The sequence below is a fragment of the Cylas formicarius genome, unplaced genomic scaffold (genome assembly GCF_029955315.1).
Source record: "Cylas formicarius isolate icCylForm1 unplaced genomic scaffold, icCylForm1.1 PGA_scaffold_8__14_contigs__length_24414737, whole genome shotgun sequence".
Classification (NCBI taxonomy): Eukaryota; Metazoa; Arthropoda; class Insecta; order Coleoptera; family Brentidae; genus Cylas; species Cylas formicarius.
Window position 1 is genome coordinate 14,003,752 of NW_026844361.1, and position 12,197 is coordinate 14,015,948.

Sequence of the window (12,197 nt, forward strand, 5' to 3'; positions counted from 1 at the left end):
ATTTCAATAATTACTTACAAATCAAAGTAGAACAAAACCACTAAAAATGACAAAACACTAAATGCTGCTGAATGTGACCACCATTTTCCTGAACACATTTTTCATACACTCTAATTGTTTCCGGATTGTCTTTTAACTGATTGATTCGCCTCTGAAATCCTTTGCCGAAGTTCCACGACATTATTACAAAGAGTTTTGTGCACGTGATTTTTTATGTGTCCCCAAAAGAAAAAATCCATTAAAGTTAAGTCGGGGCTGTTGGCTGGCCAATCTATACTTCCGCCGTTCCCTATCCAACCCCTGGGATACTCCAAGTACAGAAATTTTTTAACTTGCACAGCATTGTGAGAAGGGGTACCGTCCTGCTGCCATATAATCAGCGCTGATATATTTAAGGCTACATCTTCTATATATTGTTCTATTTGGTGCTCTATAAGTTGCACATAATGATCTCCACTTAGCTTTTGATCAATAAATATCGGACCCATCTATGACACCACACCATACATTAATTGATTGATACTACTGGGTTTTTATTTTGTGTATTTATCTAGGATTATTTAAAGACCAATATCGCGTATTTTATATATTACAGCCATTTCTTGTAGTGAGCGAACTTTCATTAGTCCATAAAATGCTTTTCAAAAAATTGTTATATTCGTTATGTCTATTTACAAAATTCAAGCAAAACTGACTTAGTTCTGCGCTTAGTTTTTGAGTTTTACGAAATTTAAATGCATTATATTTATATTATTTCAAAACTGAATAGATTGATCCCCGAGAAATACCTGCCTCTACATATACTCTAGTAATAGAGGAAACTGCTTCATCGGATCCTAATATGTTTGCCTTGTTTTCTTTAGCATTTAATACGTTACCGTTTTCTGCAAAATTCTTTGCCCACCTTGGATGTATCTGTTTTAAAGGAGCTGGGCGTTCTGGATAAAGTCTGATAATATGTCACATAATGTCCACAACAACGATTATTCCATATAATTAACCAAAGTGTTCTTTAAGCGAATATGGTTCTAGTGTCACTAATATTTCCTTGACAGTTTTCTTGAAGCTTTTTATAGTTTCAATACTTTTCACAGAGTGCGAAATGTATTAAAAATGCAGTTTTAATAAGGTTCTTCATTATTATTAGTATTTTTGTACGTTAGAAGCACTATCCTAAAATATTATACCATATGATACAATAGACTGAAAATCAGCAAACACAATAAACAATCCTCAGGGATTCTGTTCTCATATACCTACTAATTACTCTCTCGCCTGTTTTATTTTTTACATGTAGATTGTATATCGGAGCCCCAGTCTACATATTCATTCGTTAAGCTCAATTTGAGCATAAGTAAACTTTGCATATACTCAAGACCATGTTGGCTTAAAATAAAAATTGCGAATTCTCAACATATTTATAGTTCTTTTTAAGAGAATGAGTTTGAGTATTTCAAATTAAATATTCATCGCTTCATTTTAAAATTTTTGATATTTATGAATGATTCTTTAAAAAAAAATTACTCTATTCACATGAGCATAATTTTATATTGAATTGCTAGTTTTAAATTAGTTCGATATATGATTTTTTATTTTACCATAAAAATGGAGATATGTTTAAAGTAAATTTTTGTATAATTTTGTTTAGACCATTGAAAACTTCTAGGTCGGGCGATATGAAAAGACATGCAATTTATTGTAGTGTATTTATGTGTGTGTATGTATTTATTGGCCAATGATTTTTGACACCAAAACTTCCGAAAATATCTAATTGTTCCCAAATTCATGCGGTAACATCCCGGAAATGACCGAAGGGGCTCGGATCCGTGAGACGAGAAACTCACGTGGTAAAATGATACAGTATGCTAGAGACCGGTGTATAATTTGGTATTTTACAGAAGGGAGTAAAAAAATATATATTCAACGTGGAATACCAAGCGAAAAAATGTTCATTCCATACAAACTAAATATGCAACAAAAAACTGAAAGTAGAATGGGTAACATTTTCAGTTTATTTAAAACTGTTATAAACCAATCTACATCGACTAGATTAAAACTGGATAACTTTAGTACTAACTAGTACCTAAACAATAAATATCTAAAAGAGAAGGAAAAGGGAAAGGGTAGGAATAAAGGAAAGGAATAGGTAAAGTTGCTCTATTTTTGCTGTATCCGGCTGTGTTTCTGCTGCGTACGTCATAGTTGGTCGGAATCGTTTTGTATATTTTAATTTTCGTGTTGCTAGGGATAGCATCGTGATATATTTCTCTAATCTCGTTGCTTGGTGCTACCTTTTTCTCTTTGCATTTTCCCTTAACTTGTCGGCAAAAGGGTTTTATTTAGTGTATTTATTAGATTTACTATTATTTATGGTAGCTAGGGTGTTCTGGCGTCGAGGATCTAACTTGTGTGTGTATGCGTCTGTCGGTAACTATGTAAACTATTGGTGATGTTTGACCTCTAGTGGTTCATTGAGAGAGCAGATGTTCATCGTTATCTGATTACATCTTCATTAAATCTTGAACCTGCGTAGTCTTGATTTGGGTTTTTGTCCTTTGACCTTGACCTCGATTCTTGTCTCTTCGAGGGCACAAATATCAATGCTGTTCTTTTAGGTTTTTGTTATTGAAGGCCTTTATGCTTTTCTTTGCGTGAAGTCAGATTTTCAAAAATTATTTATTGGGATGACAGCTTCTTTGACAACACCCGGCCTTTATCAAATATAAAATAATAGAAGTACATCTATAAATGCAAAATCAATGGTAATGTAATCAAAACTTTTATTTGTATGCGCTTTTTTAATGTTCGATGCATATCTTGAAAGTTCTACATCTTGGTTTAATATAAATTTTAGGACATGATCCCCATTTTAACTTAAAACTCCGGATTTGAGTTTTTTCTGACACTGTTATTTGTTTCAATATTTTCTTATGATGAAATACTGTGAAGTACTTTAAAAAATTACACCGAGTACTACCCAATGATTATATTGAATGACTTAGAAAACACATGGAAGAATCATTAAAAATGTACGGTAACCGTCAAATAGGTTTTGAATCAACGCGTTAATGATATGCTCATGGGTCACCGGTTCATTTACGGTGCCTACGTAAGCAGTTTCCTTTAAATTGGCGAAATATCAAATTCCGCAAAACAGACATATATTTTACATAGTTAATAATACGAGGGATGTTTCATGGATTTTCATCAAGTAAAAGTCACCTCAGTCCAAGTAATCTAGTTTTCCAGGTTTCTACTTAAAATGACATTTGATTATAACATTTATTTCGGCTCTATTAACTGTGGCTATTAACGCTTTTTTCGCCTTTTTTCCGCTTGTGTGCTGGAAAATGGCAAGATTAACAAAATTAACCTCTAAATTCTGTTCTTGCAAATAGTTGAAGTTCTTATTGAGGCAAACCATATTTAAGTTGTATTATTATATGTCAGTTGTATTGTATGATGCTAGTTTTGGTTAGTTGGTGTTGGACCTTCTACTATACAAAAGAATTAGCTAAAGTATTAAGTATTCTGCTCTGTTTATACATTATTATCAGCATCATTATCAAATTCTTTTTTTATATGTGTGTTGGGCCATTTACAGGGTTTGCTAATAAATATTTTTCTCCAATCACTTCAGAAGGGTGCAATAAGTTCTTAAGTTCGCCATCTCAAATAATAACTTATATTGTAAGTGGAAACGCATTTTTCCCTTAAAGTTATCCAGTTTCAATAACTATATAAGGCTTATTTTTTGCTATCTGTAACAATGATTTTTCTTTTTAATATATATATATATATATATATATATATATATATATATATATATATATATATATATATATATATATATATATATATATATATATATATATATATATATATATATATATATATATATATATATATATATATATATATATATACATATATTGTAATTTTTCATGCCGTTAGCAATAAACGTTTTTATTATTATTATTATTGTTATATATAAATATTTGGATATTAAGGGAAAATATGGGGAAATATAGGGAGCAATAATTACGAGGAAATATAGGGAAATATTTGGGTAATAAGGAAATTACGAGGAAATATGGGGAACTATTTGGGTAATTCTAGGAAATACGGGGAAATATAGGAAAATACGAGCACATATTGGAGCACGCGAAAGTAAAGGCAAATACGGGGAAATAGAGAGAAATGCGGGGAAATAATTGGGTAATACGGAGAAAAATTTGGTAATTTCAAGAATACGACTAAATATTTGGGTAATATGAGGAAATACGGGGAAATATAGATAATACGCGGAAATATTTGGGTAATACAAGAAAATATGGGGAAATAATTGGGCAATACGGGGAAATACGGGGAAATAAGGGAATTACGAGGAAATATGGAGAACTATCCGGGTAATTGGAGGAAATATAGGAAATTACCGGGAACTATTTGGGTAATTGTAGGAAATACGGGGAAATATAGGAAAATACGAGCACATGTTTGGGTAATACGCAAAAATAAAGGAAAATACGGGTAAATATTGGGTAATACGGGGAAATATTTGGTAAATTCAAAGAAACACGACTAAATATTTGGGTAATTCGACGAAATTCGGGGAAATATAGGGAAATACGGGGATATATTTAAGTAATACTAGGAAATAAGGGGAAATATTTGGGTAATACAAGAAAATATGCTTAAATAATTGGGCAATATGGGTAAATATGTGGAAATAAGGGAATTACGAGGAAATGTGGAGAACTCTTTGAGTAATTGGGGAAACATAGGAAAATACGGGGAAATATTTGGGTAATACGAGGAAATAGAGAGAAATACGGGGAAATATTTGGGTAATTGTAAGAAATACGGGGAAATATAGGAAAATACGGAGTATTACCGACACCCCAATTAAATGAATTTGTGGATTATTAATCGGTAATCCTGAGCATTTAAAATATGATTTTGATTACTATCGCGACTTGGTCGACGACTTACTTAATAAAACAACAGGTTATTCCGCTTGGATTATCATGCGCACTTCAACTATTCACCCGACGATTTCCGAATCCCGTTCCAGACTGAACCGCGGAGGAAAATTCGAAAGACATTATCGGCCGTTATTTTGATATTAAATTCGAATTACAGATAACCTTGGCGTGATTGACCAAAATACCCTTGCTCTGACATTTATCCGCGAACGAAAAAAAAAACACGGACGCGAACAGCAGATCGCGACATTGTTTCTTTGTGATTTTGATAACGACGCGTTGAGGTCCCATCGTGCAGCGGGTCAAATTCGATGTCAAATTTACGCTCGCAACGGCCTCGAAATAAACTTCGCATTGAAATTGATGCACCATTCAAATTTGAGATAAGTAAGGACAGTAACGGTAACAAGACTACACAATATTTCACTTAGGGATCGCCCCAAATTTCATGAATGTAGTAAAGGGGGGATGTTAAAGCTCGTAGTAAGTGGAAATTTATTGTTCAATCAAGCTTTCGCCCATGGATACAGGCTTCATCAGGACCCTATATAATACGGAGAAAAACATTCCATCGGACATCGAAGTTAAACAATGAAAATATATATAAAAAACTTACACAACGTGCCTCTTTCAACCTCTACACCAGAGGGCTGACAATCAAGTTGAAATTAAATGATAAATGTACATGCGGCACATAAGACAAGACGTAAAAATTATTAAAAATACATAAACGGTAAAAAAATATATTCTTCCCTAACAATCCCCATTTTGATGATAAAACTATAGATAGCCAGGGCAAAAAATCTTTGGTTTGAAATGGCAGAGAGCAATATTAAGAAACCCAAAACAAAAAATTACTTTGGAAAAGCAAGGAGTATATAGTGTCGCTTGCGGATCATGTAACTTGACGTACGTGGGACAGACCAATAGGAGGATTTCAGCCAGGCTCGAGGAACATCGATTACCTATAAGGAATAAACAATCAACATCGGCTTTATTCCATAACCAACACCAGGCAGGCCATAAAATTGATTTCGGCACTTCTAAACAAATAGCTAACATTTCTAATTTTAGGACCAGGATTATGCGAGAGGCCATGCAGATAGAAAAGTCCGGACACCCAAATGCAAAAGACGACGTTCTGCATTTATTCAACACGTGGAAAACGATAATCAAATGGCAGAACGATACGCAGCTGCCAACGGAGACATCGCAACTACGATCAGGCCAAATAAACAACGCGAAAATTCGGGAGGCGGAGTCGTCTCCCCTCCCGCACAAGCAGCTTCGTTACAACCTCCGGCGCAGGGTATAAATACCGCAAACACCGCCGATAACCTCCCAGTGTTCGAAGTGTTTTCGGAGCGCGAGCATTGAAGATGCCAAGTGAGATCTTGGCTTGCAGCTGAAATGTTCATACGCGGATTTTTATTCATTTATTAATAAACTAAAGTAAATACAAATGGGGTAACTACAGGGAAAGAAGAATCTAATAGGGCGTTCCATAAAAAAATGAAAAAAGTATGTGGCTAAGGTAGATGTGGCAATGTTCCAATGTAAATAATATTTTAAAAATAGATATCACAGCCTCATATAGCAATAACCCAATTTTTGAATGCCTATTTTTATCGAGGCCACCGAGTTTGGAATATATACAGAGTGTTCGGAAATTGAGTTCGGAAAATTGGAAGAAAGATTCAACGTGGTAAAATAATGGTAGTAAGTCATGTAACAAAAATTGGAAATCGTAATATTTTTCGAATTGTAAATATGTCAAAATTCATTTTCTTTTAATTCTATTTTTGACGCGGTTGGCTTAATCCTAAACGGAGTAAGCTGGAATTTTACACATAGCCCTGGTTTAGTATAAGTCATCGTTACAAAATAAAAGTGTTTCAGAAACCTGTCGCTAGAGGGCACTTTACCTAGAACATTTTTTTTTATTTTCCCCGTATTTTATTTATTCAGACTGATATTGCAAAGTAGAACAGATCGACTTAGGCAATATCACAAATCCTCAAAAATTGTTATCCTTGTTTTAAGTCGATAAGTGTTATAGTTTAGCCACAAATCGAGTTTTATCCTCGGCTGTAAAAGTGATTTTACCTGACAGGACTTAATGAAATCTGAAAAAGTCATTATCACAATCCGTTAAAAATTAGTTTCTATTAAAAGAGCTTATTATCCAACTGCTACTGTGATGACCCATCAGAAATATTCAAATACTGAAAATCGCGATATGCCTTTTTGCTACGAAAGAGCAAATTGAAATGCAGCAAGAAAAGTTCCATCTGTTAAGACATTCATCAATATACACAGAAGATTTGGTGAAAGAGAATCATTTAAAACTGATAATATTGCTTGGTCTCCAACAGTTTGGAAAGTTTTGCATGAAAATCATCTTCGCCACTTTCATATTCAAATGGTTCAAGCACTGATGAGCTATTACCCGCAATTCGTAAATGTCATTTTGTTCACTGACAAAGCTGCATGTAGTCGTGATGGATGGCATTGTAAATTTTCGAAATATGCATCGAAAACCCACATGCAAAAATTGAAGAAAAACATCAGCGCTGGTTTTCTTTAAATGTATGGGCAGTGATTATAGGAGATAATCTTATAAGACCCCATATTTGCAATTTCTCCAAGAGGAACTATCATCCTTGCAGTGGAGATATAACATGTGGTTAATGCAAGATGGCGCTTCATCCCATTTTACATTGACTGTCGGTGGGTCGGGGCGGACTTCTAGCTTGGCCGCCTCGTTCACAAGACCTTAATCCGATGGACTACTTCTTTTTTTTTTTGAGGGCACTTAAAGTCTTTAGTGTATGAAATACCTATGACAGATATCAATGTCCTACGACATAAAGATAATGATAGGCGAGGCATATTTGTTCTTGTTCGACAGCATTTTTTAAGATGTATAGAAATGAACGGTGGACATTTCGAAAATGAATTGCAATTGGAGCTGTATACTGTTTAATTCCCGATTATTATTAACGACTTTTTATTTCCGAAAATGTTAAATTAAACATGCATTGCATTGACTAATGCCATAAAGTGTGGGGTATTCGGATCGAGAATTAAAAAAGTCGATTTGTCGCTAAACGATAACACTTATCGACTTTAAACAAGAGTAACAATTTTTGAGAATTTGTGATTCTGGTAAAGGCAATCTGTTCAGTCTAAATAATAGTAATATTACCAGGTAAATTAAATAAAAAATGTTCTAGGTAAACTGCCCTCTAGTTTCAGATTTTTCAGAATTTCAGATTTCTATAGCACTTTTATTTTGTAACGATGAATTTTACTAAATCAGGATCCTGTGTAAAATAAATAAATAAAAAAATATTTAAAAAAATGAATTTTGACAAGATATAAATCGGAAAATATTAGATTTCGAATTTCTGTTGCTTGGCCACTATTTTACCGCGTTTCCTCTAATTTACCGAACACCCTGTATATATTTCATAGCAACTCTCTTGATTAACTGATGAAGGTGCTCCGTTACATCTAGTGCATTTACACATTACATTACACGTTACACTTAATGCCAAAGCCTTTATAACAGCAGGTGAGGTCCATGCTTAGGGAAGACCCTCTGAGTACCTCAGGAGGTCATTTGCTTATGTTTAATCGGGCTTTAAATCCGAGTTTCACTCCACGTGTCGACGTATTTGCCGGATGTATAAGTATTATTTAAATATACTTAAATATACAAGAACATTAAAATTGCTTTTGTAATTTGGTTGATTTTTAAAATTTTACGCTATTATACCGAACGGTTGCTTCAGAAGTACAATTTGAGTATAAGCTACTCCTAAGAGCTCTACCACGTAAGAAAAAATTTGACGCCGTATATCGGGCAACGCGACTTACGGCATTTGGTATCGCTTATGTTGAAACCAAAGTTTACAGAATTAAAATAAAGGGTGATTCAATAAGGGTTTCCACATTAAAATAATAAAAAAAAACTCGGAAGAATATAAACATACAAACGTACAAACATTTTAGATTAGTGTATTACAACTAGGTATGAAAGATGATGTTATTCAAATGACCCCCGCGACTCATGTGGCATGACGTAGTTCGTTTATTGAAATTTTCTATCACTTTTTGACACAATTCAGGTTCTATGTGAGCTATTTCGCGTCTAATCTCCTGTTTCAGCTCTGGAATAGTGTTTGATTTATTTCTATACACTCTGCTTTTTAGATATCCCCAAAAAGAAAAATCTAGAGGAGTAGGATCACATGATCGCGGCGGCCAATTGATATCGCCGCGTTACGTGAGATAATCCGACCATCGCTTCTCTGAATGTGTGACAAGTGGCTCCATCCTTCCAACTGCTCCCAGAAAAAATTCCTACAAAAATGCGCGCCAAACAGTCACTTTTTGAGGATGCATTGCTTTTTGAACAATCTCTCTTGGATTTTCTAATCCCCAAATACGAGCATTGTGTTTGTTTACACAGCCACCAACATGAAAATGTGCTTCATCGCTTAAGATGATTTTCGTTGAAAAATGACTCCTGAGTTATTTTGACTTTATATGGGTGTAGACGCAAGTCTTTTGTTAAAATTCGCTGTGTGGTTGAATACGTAAGGCCCACTTGCTGCGATCGATCACGAATGGATGTATTTGGATCTTCGGCTACACTTTCGCGAACAATGGCAATATTTTGATCTGACCGAGCTGTACGAGCACGTTGAAGGACTTTGAGGTTAGTTACAAATCGAGTTTGCCCAAATTTTTGATTTGGCGTGCCGAAAAATTCACGTAGAGCCCGAAATGCATTTGTTTTTGATCGACCATTTTCATAATAGGCTTGCACAATTTTTACACGTTGTTCAGTCGTATATTGCTCCATGACTAATTTTGATTATGTTTTGAGGTTAGAAATATCATATGATAATAAACAAATACAGTGGCGTTTCAAAAATATTTCAGATTGTAATGTGGAAACTCTTATTGAATCACCCGTTATAAGTTGTCGCACTCTCTGTCGGACCTTTGATGTGTTGAGATACGTTCGTTATTCTTGTTTCTCTATTATCTGTATTTGTTCCCCGTGTAGCAGATCCATATACGAGGGGTTTCCAAAAGTATGATATATTTATAAATAAATAATATGACGCACTTAATAAAGTTATTTTTATTTTTACATAGTTTAAAATGAAAATTTTTTAAACAAATATCCGCTTCTTGGATACAAATATTGATCATGATCTACCGCAAAGTTTCAACTCCTTTAAGAAAGAAGGTGTCAAGCTGAACGAAAAATTGAACCAATAAAAAAGAACAAGGCTTGACAAGTTTGACACTAAAAAATGTCTATTCTTATCAGATATAGTGTCCTCGAAAGTTCCATCAAAATTGGTTGGCTGTGTCCGAGGTTTACTATAAGCAATAAATGAACTTCTGTACACATCTGTTTACCCGATGAATGGGGGTTATTACATAATTTATAATATTATGTACGTTGGTATTAACAAAATTTTCCTATAGTGACACTTCAGGGAATGGATTATTCCTTGATCCTTCCTTGATGGGCTGCAGTTTTGAACTGATATTGGGTGGCATAAAAACCAGTTTGATTTGGTGCAACGGAACTCTGGGACATTGCCACTGTCATAAATTCTGCAAAGGTCAGGCCAAACCGTTGTGAGCCAGTTATTAACAATGGAATATTGTCAACTGATACAGACTCAATAACAATTTTTCCTCCAGAGATACAATTTCTCTTTTTAAAACATTCAATCGTTCTGGAACACACAAAATCTCTTGCTATCATTCTACTACATTTCACTTGCTTTTTGCTGAAGAACTGGACCACTTATGGGAACATTTGCTTTTCTTTTTTGGATAAACTACTGTGAAAGTCTCTTATTGACGTCTTCATGAGTTGATTTTCTGAGCCTTTTACAACTTACATTCATTTCACCATAGGACGAGACAAAATCTATCTTTTTTTCCAGGTAATGGAGACAGTTGCTTTAGTCAAATTCATTATTTTACCACAAATATCACTTTGTTTCATACAACTCTTAATTTTTTGTATAATATCGTATTTTTCTTTCAAAGTTAATGCTTTTCGTTTTTGCATTTGGAAGCTCTGTCATCAATATTGTCCACGAAATCTAAATCACAACTGAGATAAAAAAAATAACAAAACAAATGTGCTATGCATTTTAACTTTTCTCCAGGGAATTACTTGATGAAATCCCGAAAAAGTTCATTAAAAACGGAAAATGTATCCTAATCTTGACGAAATTTAGTTCACTTTATCCCAAAGTTCACTATATCCGGCTTCACTATAAACAGTAAAAATTTACATTTGTCTTAAGAGATTTTTGGAGCGTTTTTGATTAAATACGTAGTTTTTGTAAAAATGTAAAAGACCCTCTGGAATTTAAATGTTAAGAATAGAAAATTTCTGTTGTCAAACCTCTCAAGCCTTGTTTGTATTTAATGGTTTAATTTTTAGTTCGGCTTGATACCTTCTTTTTCAAAGGAGTTATTAAGCTTTATAGTAAATTCGATTAATATTCGATACTTTTTATAACAATAATTAGTTGAAGGCGATTTCATTGAAATGCAGGTTCCTATTCGATTGTGACATAGTTATATTAGCGTATCCATGAGTGCCTATAAGTCCAAGTACATTTTTCTAAGCGTGACACCTGCAAACAAGGACAATTGAACATTGACATTGAATATACTACGAAATATAACGGTAAGCAATAAAATCAATTGAAAAGAAATAGGAAACAGCTTTTAAAATAGTATTACCTGACCTCATCTAATGGACAACGACGAAAATACAGTCCCTCGTTTAATTTACTGCCACAACCTTCCACTGCACAATACGTCACAGACATTTTGCTCATTTATTTCCGCCACCGAGTAGAATCGCACCGTGTACCGTGTCGAGGGCGTTGACCAAAATTTGTCTACTTTGGGCGAAGCTTCAAAAAACTAAGTTGTAATTTTCCCAACCTTGGTTTATATCCGGTGCGTTGGAGAATCAATAATCCTTCAACAAATTCTACACACTAGTTCTTAATAATAATATTAGTTCCCGTCTATTACACCGCTTAGAATTATTGTTGGAATAAAATACTAATGGTTTTTTGTCAACGAGTAGCGGAGTGTATCTCTTATTTACTCTCAGGGTTCATGCCTCGAACGTGGTCGTTCGCGATGCGC

General features: G+C 34.1%; 1 protein-coding gene across 2 annotated transcripts in view; it reads right to left on the reverse strand.

Moving 5' to 3' along the window:
• LOC132706752 (acetyl-CoA carboxylase) overlaps positions 1–12,197 on the reverse strand; it is a 92,413-nt gene that overhangs the window by 69,288 nt on the left and 10,928 nt on the right. The window contains exon 1 of one of the 2 annotated variants that reach the window (XM_060678262.1): positions 4,993–5,066. The exons of the other annotated variant lie outside the window; for it this stretch is intronic. The gene's annotated coding sequence lies outside the window, so the exon portion shown is untranslated. Of the gene's footprint in view, positions 1–4,992; positions 5,067–12,197 lie in introns of those variants that run through there. 2 annotated transcript variants of the gene reach the window in all.